This window comes from Chiloscyllium punctatum, chromosome 2, assembly GCF_047496795.1.
Source record: "Chiloscyllium punctatum isolate Juve2018m chromosome 2, sChiPun1.3, whole genome shotgun sequence".
NCBI classification, from domain to species: Eukaryota; Metazoa; Chordata; class Chondrichthyes; order Orectolobiformes; family Hemiscylliidae; genus Chiloscyllium; species Chiloscyllium punctatum.
In genome coordinates this window covers 149474466-149487783 of record NC_092740.1, presented here as the reverse complement: position 1 = coordinate 149487783, position 13318 = coordinate 149474466, and positions in this window count along the sequence as shown.

The following is a 13318-nucleotide window of genomic DNA, read 5'->3' as shown; positions in this document are numbered from 1 at the left end:
AAATTGCCCTGTTAACACTGAGCAATTTAGATAAAGTGATCACAGTGAGCCTAAGATGTTGCTAAATGGCCAATTACTGCAGGTAGAATAGTTTCCACTGAAGTGAATTTCTTGCTTCATAGTCATATGAAACTGTTTGTTTCTCCTTAGTTTTGTTTTAATTCATTCTTGGGTTACAGTCATCAATGGCAAGGCCATCATTTCTTGCTCATCCCTGATTTACCTTGAGAAGTATGTCTATTTTTTTGAGGCACTGCAATTTGTGTGACAAAGGTACTCCCACAGTACTGCTAATCCAAGAGTTCCAGAAATTGGACCTCATGACAGTGAAGGAATGTAGATATATGCCCAAGTCAGTAGGTGACTTGTTCAATACAAGATTTGACACCAAGGCTGTAGCTCACATACCGAATCATATTTTGTTCACGAATGGCCTGTTGCTGTTATAATTTCAGAAACAATTACAATTCATCAGATTTCACAGTTGCACAACAAAGATTTCTGGCTCAGAAACCACTTTCTGTTTGAATATCAAGTCCAGGAAGCAAACACCATTGTTCCTATTTAACAGTGAAGAGACTTGGAACCAACTTGCACATGCACCATGGCTGCCATCAAATTTATTTTTAAATTGTTTGAGATGTGGACATCACTTGCTCCAACATTTATTGCCCATCCCTAATTGCTCTTGAGATGATGGCGTGAGCTACCTTCCTGAATAGCCACAGTCCACAGTCCATGAGCTGCAGGTACACCCACAGTGTGGGAGGGGAGTTCCAGACTTTGATTTCACGGCACTGAAGGAACAGCGCTAGAATTCCATGTCAGAATGATGTCTGGCGGAACGAGGAACTTGCAGATGGTGGTGTTCCCACATGTGTCGCCCTTCTCTTAAATGTCATAGGTTTGGAAGATGTTATTGTAAGAGCCTTGGTGAGTTGTTATTGTGCATCCAGTAGATGGTGCACATTGCTGCTACTGTGACTGTGTATCTTTCTTTAGTCTCTATAGTGACATTGGTAATGACTTAGAATGAGCTCTGTAAGGCTCTATAGTGGCCTAACAAGCAGGCCTTACGAGGAACAATGGAAGTCATGGAATAAGCCCACATCAATATTATTTTGATTTGGCAGCAGTAACAACAGAGTTATACTTCAAATAAAACTGCACCCACTGTGTGAATCTGCACCCACTGTATGAATCAGCTCATTCACTTCTATTCCCAGCACCTCAAATCCATCCACCCTTCATGCCTATCTATGGACCTCAGTTGGTGTAGGAGACTACTTTAATTTAAAAAAATCACACAACACCAGGTTATAGTCCAACAGATTTATTTGGAAGCACTAGCTTTCGAGGCAGTGCCTCGAAACATGACCGTACGACACAGAATTTATAACAAAAGGGTTACAGTTGTCATGGAGTTGTAATGATAAACAACTTCAGTTTAAAAAAATCACACAACACCAGGTTATAGTCCTCAAAGAAATTTAGGTTAAGTCTTTCATCTTTTAGAATGGGATATGGTGACAAGAAATGCATTTGCTTTGCAAAATATTCAATACTTTTAATTTTAAAACTCTGCAATCCATTTCCTGAAACCCTGCTGTGTTGCACATCCCATCACCTGATTTCATTGTGAATTAACTATCAGTGATGCAAAGGAGTATGGCCTGTGGCATTTTCAGTTCACTTGTATAATATTGTTTATTCGTTTCAAACACAAGTATTGCTGAACTGCGCAAACACAAAATGACTTTATATATTACATTAACCATGCTAATAAACAAAACCTTCATGGCCTACTTCTGTCAAAGACTGTTGACTATAAATTGATGTAAAGCTACGTGTTCAAATAACATGCTGTTTGTGGTTTTTGTGCTGACAAGCCCAGCAACAGGAAGAAAATAGCAAACATGTGCCTAATTTTAAAGCAAAATAAAATACTTCCCATGACATTTTAATAAAGTTATTGTGAAGTATCAGGTTTTACATTATTTAAAGGCATTTATATAATTTAAACAATAACTGAAGATGGAGAATATTTGTTTGTCAGCTGCTTGTAAAATACTCTGTGAGTCAGCACTGCAACGCTGACTGTGTAACTAGACACTGTTGTCGTGGAAACAATTGAACCTCTAAATGACGGTGCACTCAGCTGATATTTTCTTTCTATGGATATCTGCATAAAGTGTTACACAATAATATAACATCTTCAAAACAAAATGCGCTAGGTGCTTCACAAGAGAGATTGTAAAATAAAAATTTGAAGTTGAACTACAAAAGGAGATACAGGGCAGGACAAAAGTCTGAATGAAAGTGGGAGGTTTTAAATATTATAAATGAGGATTCAAAAGTAGAGAAACTCAAAAGTTTAGGAAAGAAATTACAGAGCTCAAGGTTTGAGCATTTAAATGTCTGCGTACTAACATTTATTCAGACTGGATGTCCGTTACTAGTGGTGTTCCGCAGCGATCCTGGAACCTCTGCTGTTTGTGATATATATAAATGACTTAGATAAAATGTAGATGGGTGGGTTAGTAAGTTCGCAGATGATACAAAGATCGGTGGAGTTGTGAATAGTGTAGAAGGTTGTCAAAGGAGACAGCGAGATATAGATCAGTTACAGATATGGATGTTGAAATGGCAGATGGAGTTTTATCCAGGCAGGTGTGAGGTGCTGCACTTTGGGAGACCAAATGTGAAGGAAAATAGTACAATTAATGGCAGGAGCCTGAACAGCATTGATGTACAGAGGGATCTTGGGTTCAAGTGCATAGCTCCCTGGAAATGGCCACGCAAGGAGACAGGGTGGTAAAGAAGGCGTATGTCATGCTTGCCTTTATCAACTGGGCAATTCAGTAAAGAATCAGGATGTCATGTTGCAGGTTTATGAGACTTCGGTTAGGCCACACTTAGATTATTGCATTCAGTTATGGTTGCAGGAAGGATGTGGAGCTTGAGAGAGGGTGCAGAAGAGGTTTCCTAGGTCACTGCCTCAATTAGAGGGTATGAACTATAAGGAGAGGCTAGAAAAACTCAGGTTGATTTCTCTGGAGTGCCAGAGTTGAGGGGAGACTTGATAAAAGTCTATAAAATTATGACATGCTGGACAGGATTGACGTTCAGAATCTTTTTCCCAGAGTTGAACTTGGGACCATGCACTTAAGGTGAGAGGGGGCACGATCAAAGGAGACGTGAGGGGCAAATTTTTTACTCAGAGAAATTTTTTTACTGGTATGAGTCTGAAATGCATTGCCAAGGGTGGTGGTGGAAGAAGATACGAAAGGGGTGTTTAAGGGACTTTTAGACAAGCACATGAATATGCAAGGAATGGGGGAACATGGACCAAGGGCATGCAAAAGGAATTAATTGCATTTGGCATCATGTTCGGCACAACATCGTAGGTTGAAGGGCCAATTCCTGTGCTGTACTGTTCTATGTTCTATTAGTTAAATTAACTCTGTTGTGACCAACCAATGGGAGGGTCAATTAAGAAGGAAACTAGTTCATCCCTCCTCACCCAGCAGCTGGATTTTAAGGGGTATCCCAGCTGGATTTGTTACAAATTGATGAAGCTTTCCCAGGGATCTGGTGAGTAATGGGATGCAACTATCCAATGGTTTTGACTTTAAAACTGCGCAATCCATTTCTTGTGTTGCACAATAAATGTGTAGGAGACCAAAAGTGAAAGTGGCTATGGTATTTCCCTGAATGACTACCTCTGGTAATTTATGATATTTGTCACCTCTACCAGTATGTGACAATAACAACGGTTGTTTGAGGCCATTCGTTCCCACCAATCCTCCTTTGTCTTTGCTCTGTCTTGAACCTATGTAGTGATTAGTGGTGAAAAATATATTACCTTGGAGAAACTATGGGAAAGCACTGTTCTTAGATCACAAGAAGGTTAATGTAATGATGGCAACAAGTGCTATTTCATAACGAGTCATGATTACTTGGACCTTAAGGAGCTGGAACAGATACACCTGGTCCATCCAAAAGCAAGAGTAGACCTCCTTGTTTCCACCCACAGAGTGAGCCAACGTTGCATAAACATTACCTCTTCAGAACCTTATCCAAAAGAGTGCAGAAAATTATGTAGATTGTGAAAATGAAGGAGAATAGGGAGAGACGAGGAGTTTGGAAACAGAAATAGAAACCATAAATTTGAAGTGTTGCTTAACAAAGAATCAAATTAGATTAGGGTGAACCGGATTTGAAAGTTAGGATATAGATACCAGAATTTTTCATGAGTGCAAGGAGGAAAGCTATCTCCAAGAGCATTAGTGTAGTCAGATCTAGAGAGCAACATAGGCTTGCTCAGGATTTTAGCTGCAGGTAAGATGACACAGGTCCTGTGGTGACTATTGTTCAGAATGCAGGTCAGTTGCCTTGATGATGGAGAACATACTTTGCTAGAAGCTCATTGCAGCATCAGGTCTGACACAAAAGATTCAAATAGTCTGGTTCAGGTTCCAAAATGTGCTGTGGAATGGGATGGAGACAGTGAATAAGGAACAGAGTTTCTCATGGGAACTGACGACAAAGACTTTGCTCTTCTAAATAGTTCAACGGAGGAAATTCTTGTTAATCCAAGACTTTATGTTGGACAAGCAGGTGTGACAAATCAAAAGAGAGACCACATAACATAGTGGTGCGGAGGAACTGGGTGCTATCAGCATATATATGGATCCAAACATGTTGTTTTCAAGTGATCTTGCCACAGGGCAGCTTGTTAATGAGAAATAGGACAGAGGTAACTATATAGGAGATGGAAGAGTAAAAATTGAAGATGACTATCTGGCCCTGGCAGGATAAATAAGAATGGAATAAGGTGGGAGAAGTTCACCCAGTTAGTAAACTGCAGAGAAGCATTGGAGGAGGACAATGTGGTCAACCATGTCAATGGTTGCACACAGGCTCAGAAAGATGAGGAGATATAGATTACCATAGTTAGAGGCACATAGGACTGACTTTCTGACTTTGATGAGGACAATTTTACTGCTATGGAGGGGGAGAGCACCCCAAACCAGTGTGCTTATAAAACTCCAAACAAGATGTTCAGAATGAGGTGGGATTCCACATTTAAGCAACATTTGAATCCCAACTATGGTCAGAATTAGGCTAACAACAAATGTAAGATCATCAGTAATACAGCTCACATGCATGCTAGCTACAATATATCATCACAAGCAAGACCCTGTCTTTTGCAAACAGAAGAATATGTCAGGCTCTTCACCTTTTTCAATTGAACAAATGTTTGGGAGCAAATGTTGCCTGGTTTTAAATAAACCTGTTAGACTATAACCTGGTGTCACGTGACGTCTGACTTTTTCCACCCCAGTCCAATACAGGTATCTCCACATTCTCATCACTCTCTTGGTGATGAGCTTTCTCCTGGATTCACTGATTCGATTATATGCTAAGTATTTTATATCGAAGTGCTGTAGTTTTGCTTTTCTGCAGAAGTCAAAACAGTGTGTCTTTGCTGCCAAAAATTGACTGAACATAAGTTGCCCAGCCACCATAGTGGGATTAACCTTCATGTTCCCAGAAACCCTCGATTCCTCTGTAACAAGTAATTACAAGGCCAGTTTACGTATAATAAGATAATAATGCACTCTGCTTCCATACGCTGCACCAGTTTCAAATTTATCATAAAAAAGTGATTGAGATGAACGGAAAAAGTATGAATCATAGCACTTGCAAGTTTTAAACAAAATATTTTTGAAGTTTTAATTTTAATATTTTTCAAAACACCACAGATAAAATAAGCAGTTGCAGAAGAGTAATAAATACATGACATAGCAATTTATCGAAGTAAATTAACATAGTTAAACCCATAGGTTTCTGTTCTTCAAGATTCCCAAGCATAAATGTATTAACTTGATTAAAAATTGTTACTGGATTTACTAGATCTATAGGGGTCGTGACTGAGGCTCATTGTGAAATAAATAAAACAGGTAATGCACATTTCAGGTTAATTCAGGTAATGGTTCAAGGTGGTAAAACCATTTAAAAAACAGCTGCAAAGCAGTTAAGTCACGGTTGTGAAAATGAAGTTGTACTAAGCTTCTTTCAATATTTCTATGATGCCGTGGTACACTTCCCTAGAAAGGGTTGACTGATTATATAGCACAGTGACAAGTCAATCACTTCAAAATCCACATCAGTGTCAAAAAGCATTTGAGCATTTTCCTTTTATTCCTAATCTCAGAGGTTAAGCAAAATGTTTCATTCCCTCCTTCCTCAATGTACTTATCGAAATCCACATGAAGTGCATCATTGCTATTCTGTTTAACTGCACCCTATTTCCATATTCTCACCACTCTCTTGGTAAATGAGCTTTCTTCTGGATTCTCTGTTTGTATTAACTACCTTAACTATCTTATACTAGTGAGCTGTAATTATACTTTTCATCAGAAATGAAAACATTCTCACTGTGTCTTCGCTACCAAAACTCTTCAAAATTTTAAAGACCCTGCTATCAGGTTACTTCTCAGCCATCACTTTTCGAGTGAGAAAAGAACCAGCCTATACTTTTTGACAGGTATAACTTCATAACTCCTGTATGATCCTTACAAACGTTTTTGCATTCTTTCCAGTGCCCCATTCCTTTTTATAATATGATGACCAGATCTCTACACAGTGTTCCAAATGTGCTTTTCATATGTTTGATGCAAGTTTAGCATAATCTCTTATTTCCCAAAACTATTCCTCTTGAAACAAAACTGTAGTGCTCAGTTAGCTGCTTTAATAACTTAGTAATTTGCAGTGGTCATTTCTGTCACATGTATGTATACTCAATCCAATTTAAAGTTTAGCTTTTCAAGCAATATGTAGTTTCATTTCTTTTTCTTATCAAACTACAATACCTCTCACGTCCCTCTGTTGAAATTAATTTCACAATTATAATTTATTCAAACAGATTGATCTATAATCCCTTGGGCATGTTTTATCTCATTTCTTTAACATTGGGTGGAACATTGCACCAGGTATATCCTTAAGCAAGCTAAGAAGCTCCCGAACCTCTTCATATAACTTGCATACAGTCATTTATTGTTATAGAGTCACAGAATCATACAGATCCTTAGGTTCAACTTGTTACTGCCAACCATGTTTCCCAAACTAAATCAGTCCTACCTGCCTGTGTTTGACCCATATTCCTCTCAACACCTCCTATTCATGCACCTGTCCAAATTTCTCCTAAATGCTGTAATCGTACCTGCATCTGCCACTTCCTCTGACAGATTATTCCAAATTCAAACCACCCTCAATGTGAAAATGTTGCCCCTCAGGTCTCTTTTAAAACTTTCTTCTCTCACCATAAAAATATGGCCCCTAGTTTTGAACTGCCACACCCTAGTAAAAAGACCTTTGCTATTCACCTTATTTATGCCCTTCTATAAACCTCTGTAAGATCACCCCTCGACCTCCTACATTCCAGTGAAAAAAAGTCCCAGCATATCCTTATAACTCAAACCCTCCAGTTCTGGCAACATCCTGGTAATTTTTTTCTGAACTTCCTCCAATTTAATATAGGATAACTAGAATTGTTCACAATACTCCAAAAGAGACCTTACCCCAGTGTTCTGTGCACCCTCAATATTGCATCCTAACTCCTATATTCAATGATCTGAGCATTGAAGGCAATTGTGCTAAATGCCTTCTTAACCACCCTGTCAGCCTGCCAACTTTCAAAGAACCGTGTACCTGAACCACTAGGACTCTCAATTCGACAACACTATCTAGGGCCCTATCATTAATTGTATAAGTCCTGCCCTTGTTTGTTTTACCAGAATCCAAATTAAACTCCATTGTCCATTCCTCAGTCCATTGGCCCAATTGATTAAGACCCTTTGTAATCTGAGATAACCTTCTTCACCGTCAACCATACCACTAATTTTGATGTCATCCACAAACTTACTAACCAGGCCTCGTAAATGCTCATCCAAATCGTGTACATAAATGACAAACAAAAGTGCACCCAGTAGTGATCCCTGTGGAACACCACTAGTCACAGGCCTCCAGTCTGAAAAACAATACTCTACCATCACCCTCTGTCTCCTACCTTCAAGCCAGTTTTGTATCCAATTGACAAGCTCTCCTTGAATCCAATGCAAACTAACTTTACTAATTAGTCTACCACACAGAACTCTGTCAAAGGCTTTACTGAAGTCCATGTAGACAACATCTAGTACTCCGCCCTTATCAATCACTTTGGTTATATCCTCAAAATTCTCAATCAAGTTTATGAAACACGATTTCTCTCACTCAAAGCCTTGGTGACTATCCCTAATCAGTCCTTGTCTCTCCAAATGCATGTAATCCTAACTCTCAGAATCTCCTCCAACAACTTATCCACCACTGATGTCAGACTCACAAGTCTATAGTTCCCAAGTTTCTCCTTACAGTCTTTCTTAAAAATAGGCAGTACATTGGCCACCCTCCAGTCCTCCAGCACCTCACCTGTGGCTGTAGATGAAACAAATATCTCTGCTAAGGGCCCCACAATTTCCTCCCCAACTTCCTACAACATCCTGAGGTATACTTGATCAGGTGCCAGAGACTTAGCTACTTTTATATTTTTAAGACCTCCAGTATTTCCTCTTCTGTAATGTTGACTGTTTTCAAGAGTCAGAGGGACAGTGTGTCTAATTGAGGGAGAAATAGCCACAGGAGACTCCTGAACTATCTTCCTACTTCTCCTGACAGTCAGCCATCTACCAGACTGAACCCGTGATGTAACGACCTCTCTAAACCTGCTAACCATCACACACTGTGTCTCCTGTATGCTCCTCTGTGACTCTGCCTCTCCAGCCAATCCAAATGGTCTGATATGAGACAGATTCAAACACACCTCACACTCAAATCCAATGTTTGAACACTGATTAGTGCTGACACACAATGCTAGGAGAACTTAAAAACTATCATTTATATTATAGGACCTAAAAGCAGAAGCTCTAAAAGGAACCCTTTCTAAAAAAAAACCTTCCTTTACCCAGAATTTCTAATTTTAAGCAAAAGAAAAAGTGTAATTAGTTCCTCTCCCTAACTTAAAGTATCCTGAGAAAGGAAATTGATTCATTTTTAAAGACCCTGACAATGTGGGCATTGTCAAGAATAGAATCATAGAGTCACAGAGATGTACAGCATGGAAACAGACCCTTCGGTCCAACTTGTCCATGCCAACCAGATATCCCAACCCAATCTAGTCCCACCTGCCAGCACCCGGCCCATATCCCTCCAAACCCTTCCTATTCATATACCTATCCAAATGCCTCTTAAATGTTGCAATTGTACCAGCCTCCACCACATCCTCTGGCAGCTCATTCCATACACGTACCACCCTCTGCGTGAAAAAGTTTCCCCGTAGGTCTCTTTTATATCTTTCCCCTCTCACCCTAAACCTATGCCCTCTAGTTCTGGACTCACCGACCCCAGGGAAAAGACTTTGTCTATTTATCCTATCCATGCCCCTCATAATTTTGTAAACCATCAGGTGAGATTGGTAATAATGGGATTCTCAACTTCAGACTGGAGGCCTGTGACTAGTGGTGTTCCACAGGGATCACTGCTGGGTGCACTTTTATTTGTCATTTACGTACACGATTTGGATGAGCATTTACAAGGCCTGGTTAGTAAGTTTGTGGATGACATCAAAATTAGTGGTATGGTTGACGTCGAAGAAGCTTATCTCAGATTACAAAGGGTCTTGATCAATTGGGCCAACGAAGTCTTGAACAATGAGATGATAATCTCACTCGTGAGCAGCAACAGATTCATTGCAACCGGTTCCAGTGTTAACCCTTCATTATTATTTAAAGTTGCCTCTCATTGATTTGCAGTTTCCCGTTCTACTAAGTAGAAGTTAACAATTCCCAACAAACAAGTCGGCAGCAGACACAGAATCATAGAGTCCCCACAGTGCGGATACAGGCCATTTGACGCAACAAGTCCACACCAACCCTCTGAAGAGTAACCCACCCAGACCCATTCCCCTACTCTTATGACTCTACATTTACCACTGACGAACGCACCTAATTCACGTATGCCTGAACGCTATGGGCATTTTAGCATGGTCAATTCACCTAACATGCACATCTTTGGATTGTGGGAAAAACCAGAGCACCTGGAGGAAACCTATGCAGACACGGGGAGAATGTGCAAACACCACACAGACAGTCACCCAAGGCTGGAATCAAACCTGGGTCCCTGGCACTGTGAGGCAGCAGTGTTAACTACTGAGCCACCATGCCATACATATCTGGTGGCTCAAGTCACTACTTGCTCCTCTGAGCCTATATTTTGGACAACACTCCCCAACATCTCAGGGGACATTCCATGTGCAGCAACTGCACTGTCTCACCACTGGTACAGAGCACCAACGGCTAGATCACTGGAGTGCTAGTCTGTACATATATCCAGAAGACACTGACCGTGCTAGATTTGGTTCTCTGGCCCAGCCACCAACCTATCCATGGAGTAACTGAATAGTGGATGATGTAGTGGAGGAGGTATCTCTAGTGGAGTAGAGAGATATCTTGCAGGATTGCCCTCTTGGACAAGGAGGTAGATACCACTGGTAGTTGCAAGAGAGAATGCATTATGAAAAAGGAGTAACAGTTTGCACATGTTAAGAGTGCATTCCCAATGGTGGTAATGGGACAGCAGCACAGCAATAGGTCATGGTTCTTACCTGGTGGCTGGGACATACATAAGAAGGTCAATACTGGCAGCAATGCAATCATTCAATGTTTTTCTTCTCAGCACTTCTGTCTCCGTCATCTTGGACACCCATCTCAAATGCCTGACTTAGCTTCATGTGACAATCGGCCATGGCACTCACTGACCTGAGCATCTCCATTAGAAAGTGTGGTGAGCCCAAAGAGGATGTTCCACACAGAGTACTGTGACTAGTCCAAAGAAAAAGCAGCTGAGAATAGCCTATGGTGAGTTTGAGGTACTAGTATAGCCATAAGCCTCCTCTGAGGCCATTTTCATTTACTCTCAAGAGGCAAGGTGCAGACAGTCATAAAGTCTATGGTGGAATCACCAAGTTCACGCAGATCATTCCCACCTGTAACCAAATCCTAACTCTTGGCACAATGCTTGTGCGTGCATGGTGTGAACATTTCCATGTTCTACATAGGATGACAGGGAACTCTTGGTAATGGCACAGACCCTGAGAAGTTCCTGTAGGACCTTACTCCCAAAGTTACCCTCTCCTATCATTTTGAATCCAACATGGGACACCAAGCTGGACATATCACTCATGCACAAGCACTCTAGCTGTAGTTGAAGCCTCTTGGTCATGGATGGGAATCACCGACATGAGCTTGGTGAGGACATCAAGAAGTATGTGAATGTGCTTAGCCTCATTAACTCCATCACAAAGACTCTAGCAGTCTCTTGGATGACCACGCTGGGGTGTGTCCCTACTTGGGACACAGTACACCTCTCACAACTGCAACAGCAGTCACCAGCGAAGCTCGGACCCAGAGGAACCATGACCAGTGACAATTACCAACAATGACAACAAGTAGTCATCAATATTCCATTGGATTCCACAGGAGAGTTCAAGAAAAGAGCTGCATATATATTTCAAGGTGATGAGGCTAAAGAGCTATGGAGATCGGGCTGGGGAATGGGACTAGCTGGGTAACTCTTTTGGGAGCTGATACAGACACATATAGTCATAGAATCCCTACACTGCAGATAGAGGCCTTTCAGCCCATTGAGTCTGCACTGACCCTCTGAAGAGCATCCCACCCAGACCCACTTCCCCCACTCTATCCCGATAACCTCCCATTAACTGTGATTAATCCATCCTTGAAACTATGGAATAATTTAGCATGGCCAACCCACCCAATCTGCACACCTTTGGAGGAACTAGAGCACCCAGAGGAAATCCATGCAGACACAATGTGAATATGCAAATTCCACACAGGCAGTCACCTGAGTCTCGAATCGAACCTGGGAGCTGTGAGGCAGCAATGCTAACCATTGAGCCACCATGCCGCCCTAAGTAATAAGTTGGATGGCCTACTTATGTACTGTAATATTCTATGTTTCTAATATTAGCAGCTACTCTGAGTCAGTAACACCACTCCCTGGGCAGGGCAGTCATCTCTTCTATCACTTGGTATCCTGTTTGATCGTGAACTAGTATAAACACTTGACACATGAGACTGTCAGGAAGAACGAGTTGCAGCCAGTAGAGATCTCCATCCTCCTCCCTGATGCCCTTCCAGCACCCGAACAGTCCCCTGCCTGTTTGAACTCCCTCATCAGCTGGCACAGTGTTACTGGACATTGGGCTTTCCAATAATGGTGCAGTGTACTGATGTCTGCATTCAATCAGCTGAAGCTGTCTGATGGCCACTTCGGAGATCCATGGCAAAATTGCTACTGCACCCGGATCTGAGTGGATCTGGTTCGGATCTGGCATCAGTGGCTCAGCTCAGTCTTAGTTCAAATAACTGGAGGTGGAATGCTGCCTTTGACTTGGGACATGGGTGTGGCATCAACCACAGCCCCCTCCAGTTGGGCAGGTTGGTGACTAAAGGCAGCAGCATTGGTGTTAGTTTTGCCTGACCCTGTACTGGATCAGGAGTTGAAACTGGGTAAAAACAATGACTGCAGATGCTGGAAACCAGATTCTGGATCAGTGGTGCTGGAAGAGCACAGCAGTTCAGGCAGCATCCAAGTAGCTTCGAAATCGACGTTTCGGGCAAAAGCCCTTCATCAGGAATAAAGGCAGTGAGCCTGAAGCGTGGAGAGATAAGCTAGAGGAGGGTGGGGGTGGGGAGAAAGTAGCATAGAGTACAATGGGTGAGTGGGGGAGGGGATGAAGGTGATAGGTCAAGGAGGAGAGGGTGGCGTGGATAGGTGGAAAAGGAGATAGGCAGGTAGGACAAGTCCGGACAAGTCATGGGGACAGTTACTGAGCTGGAAGTTTAGAACTAGGGTGAGGTGGGGAAAGGGGAAATGAGGAAACTGTTGAAGTCCACATTGATGCCCTGGGGTTGAAGTGTTCTGAGGCGGAAGATGAGGCGTTCTTCCTCCAGGCGTTTGGTGGTGAGGGAGCGGCGGTGAAGGAGGCCCAGGACCTCCATGTCCTCAGCAGAGTGGGAGGGGGAGTTGAAATGTTGAAACTGTGCTAGTTCAGCAGCTCAATGGGTCTCTATTGTTCTAAGCTTGGCGGACATTTGAAAATAACTGAGTGGATTGTGGCCTGGAAACACTTCAAAATCTGCGCTGATCAGAATGTCTGTGAACTTCAACGAAATAGCGCACCTCAAAACTAGCAGTT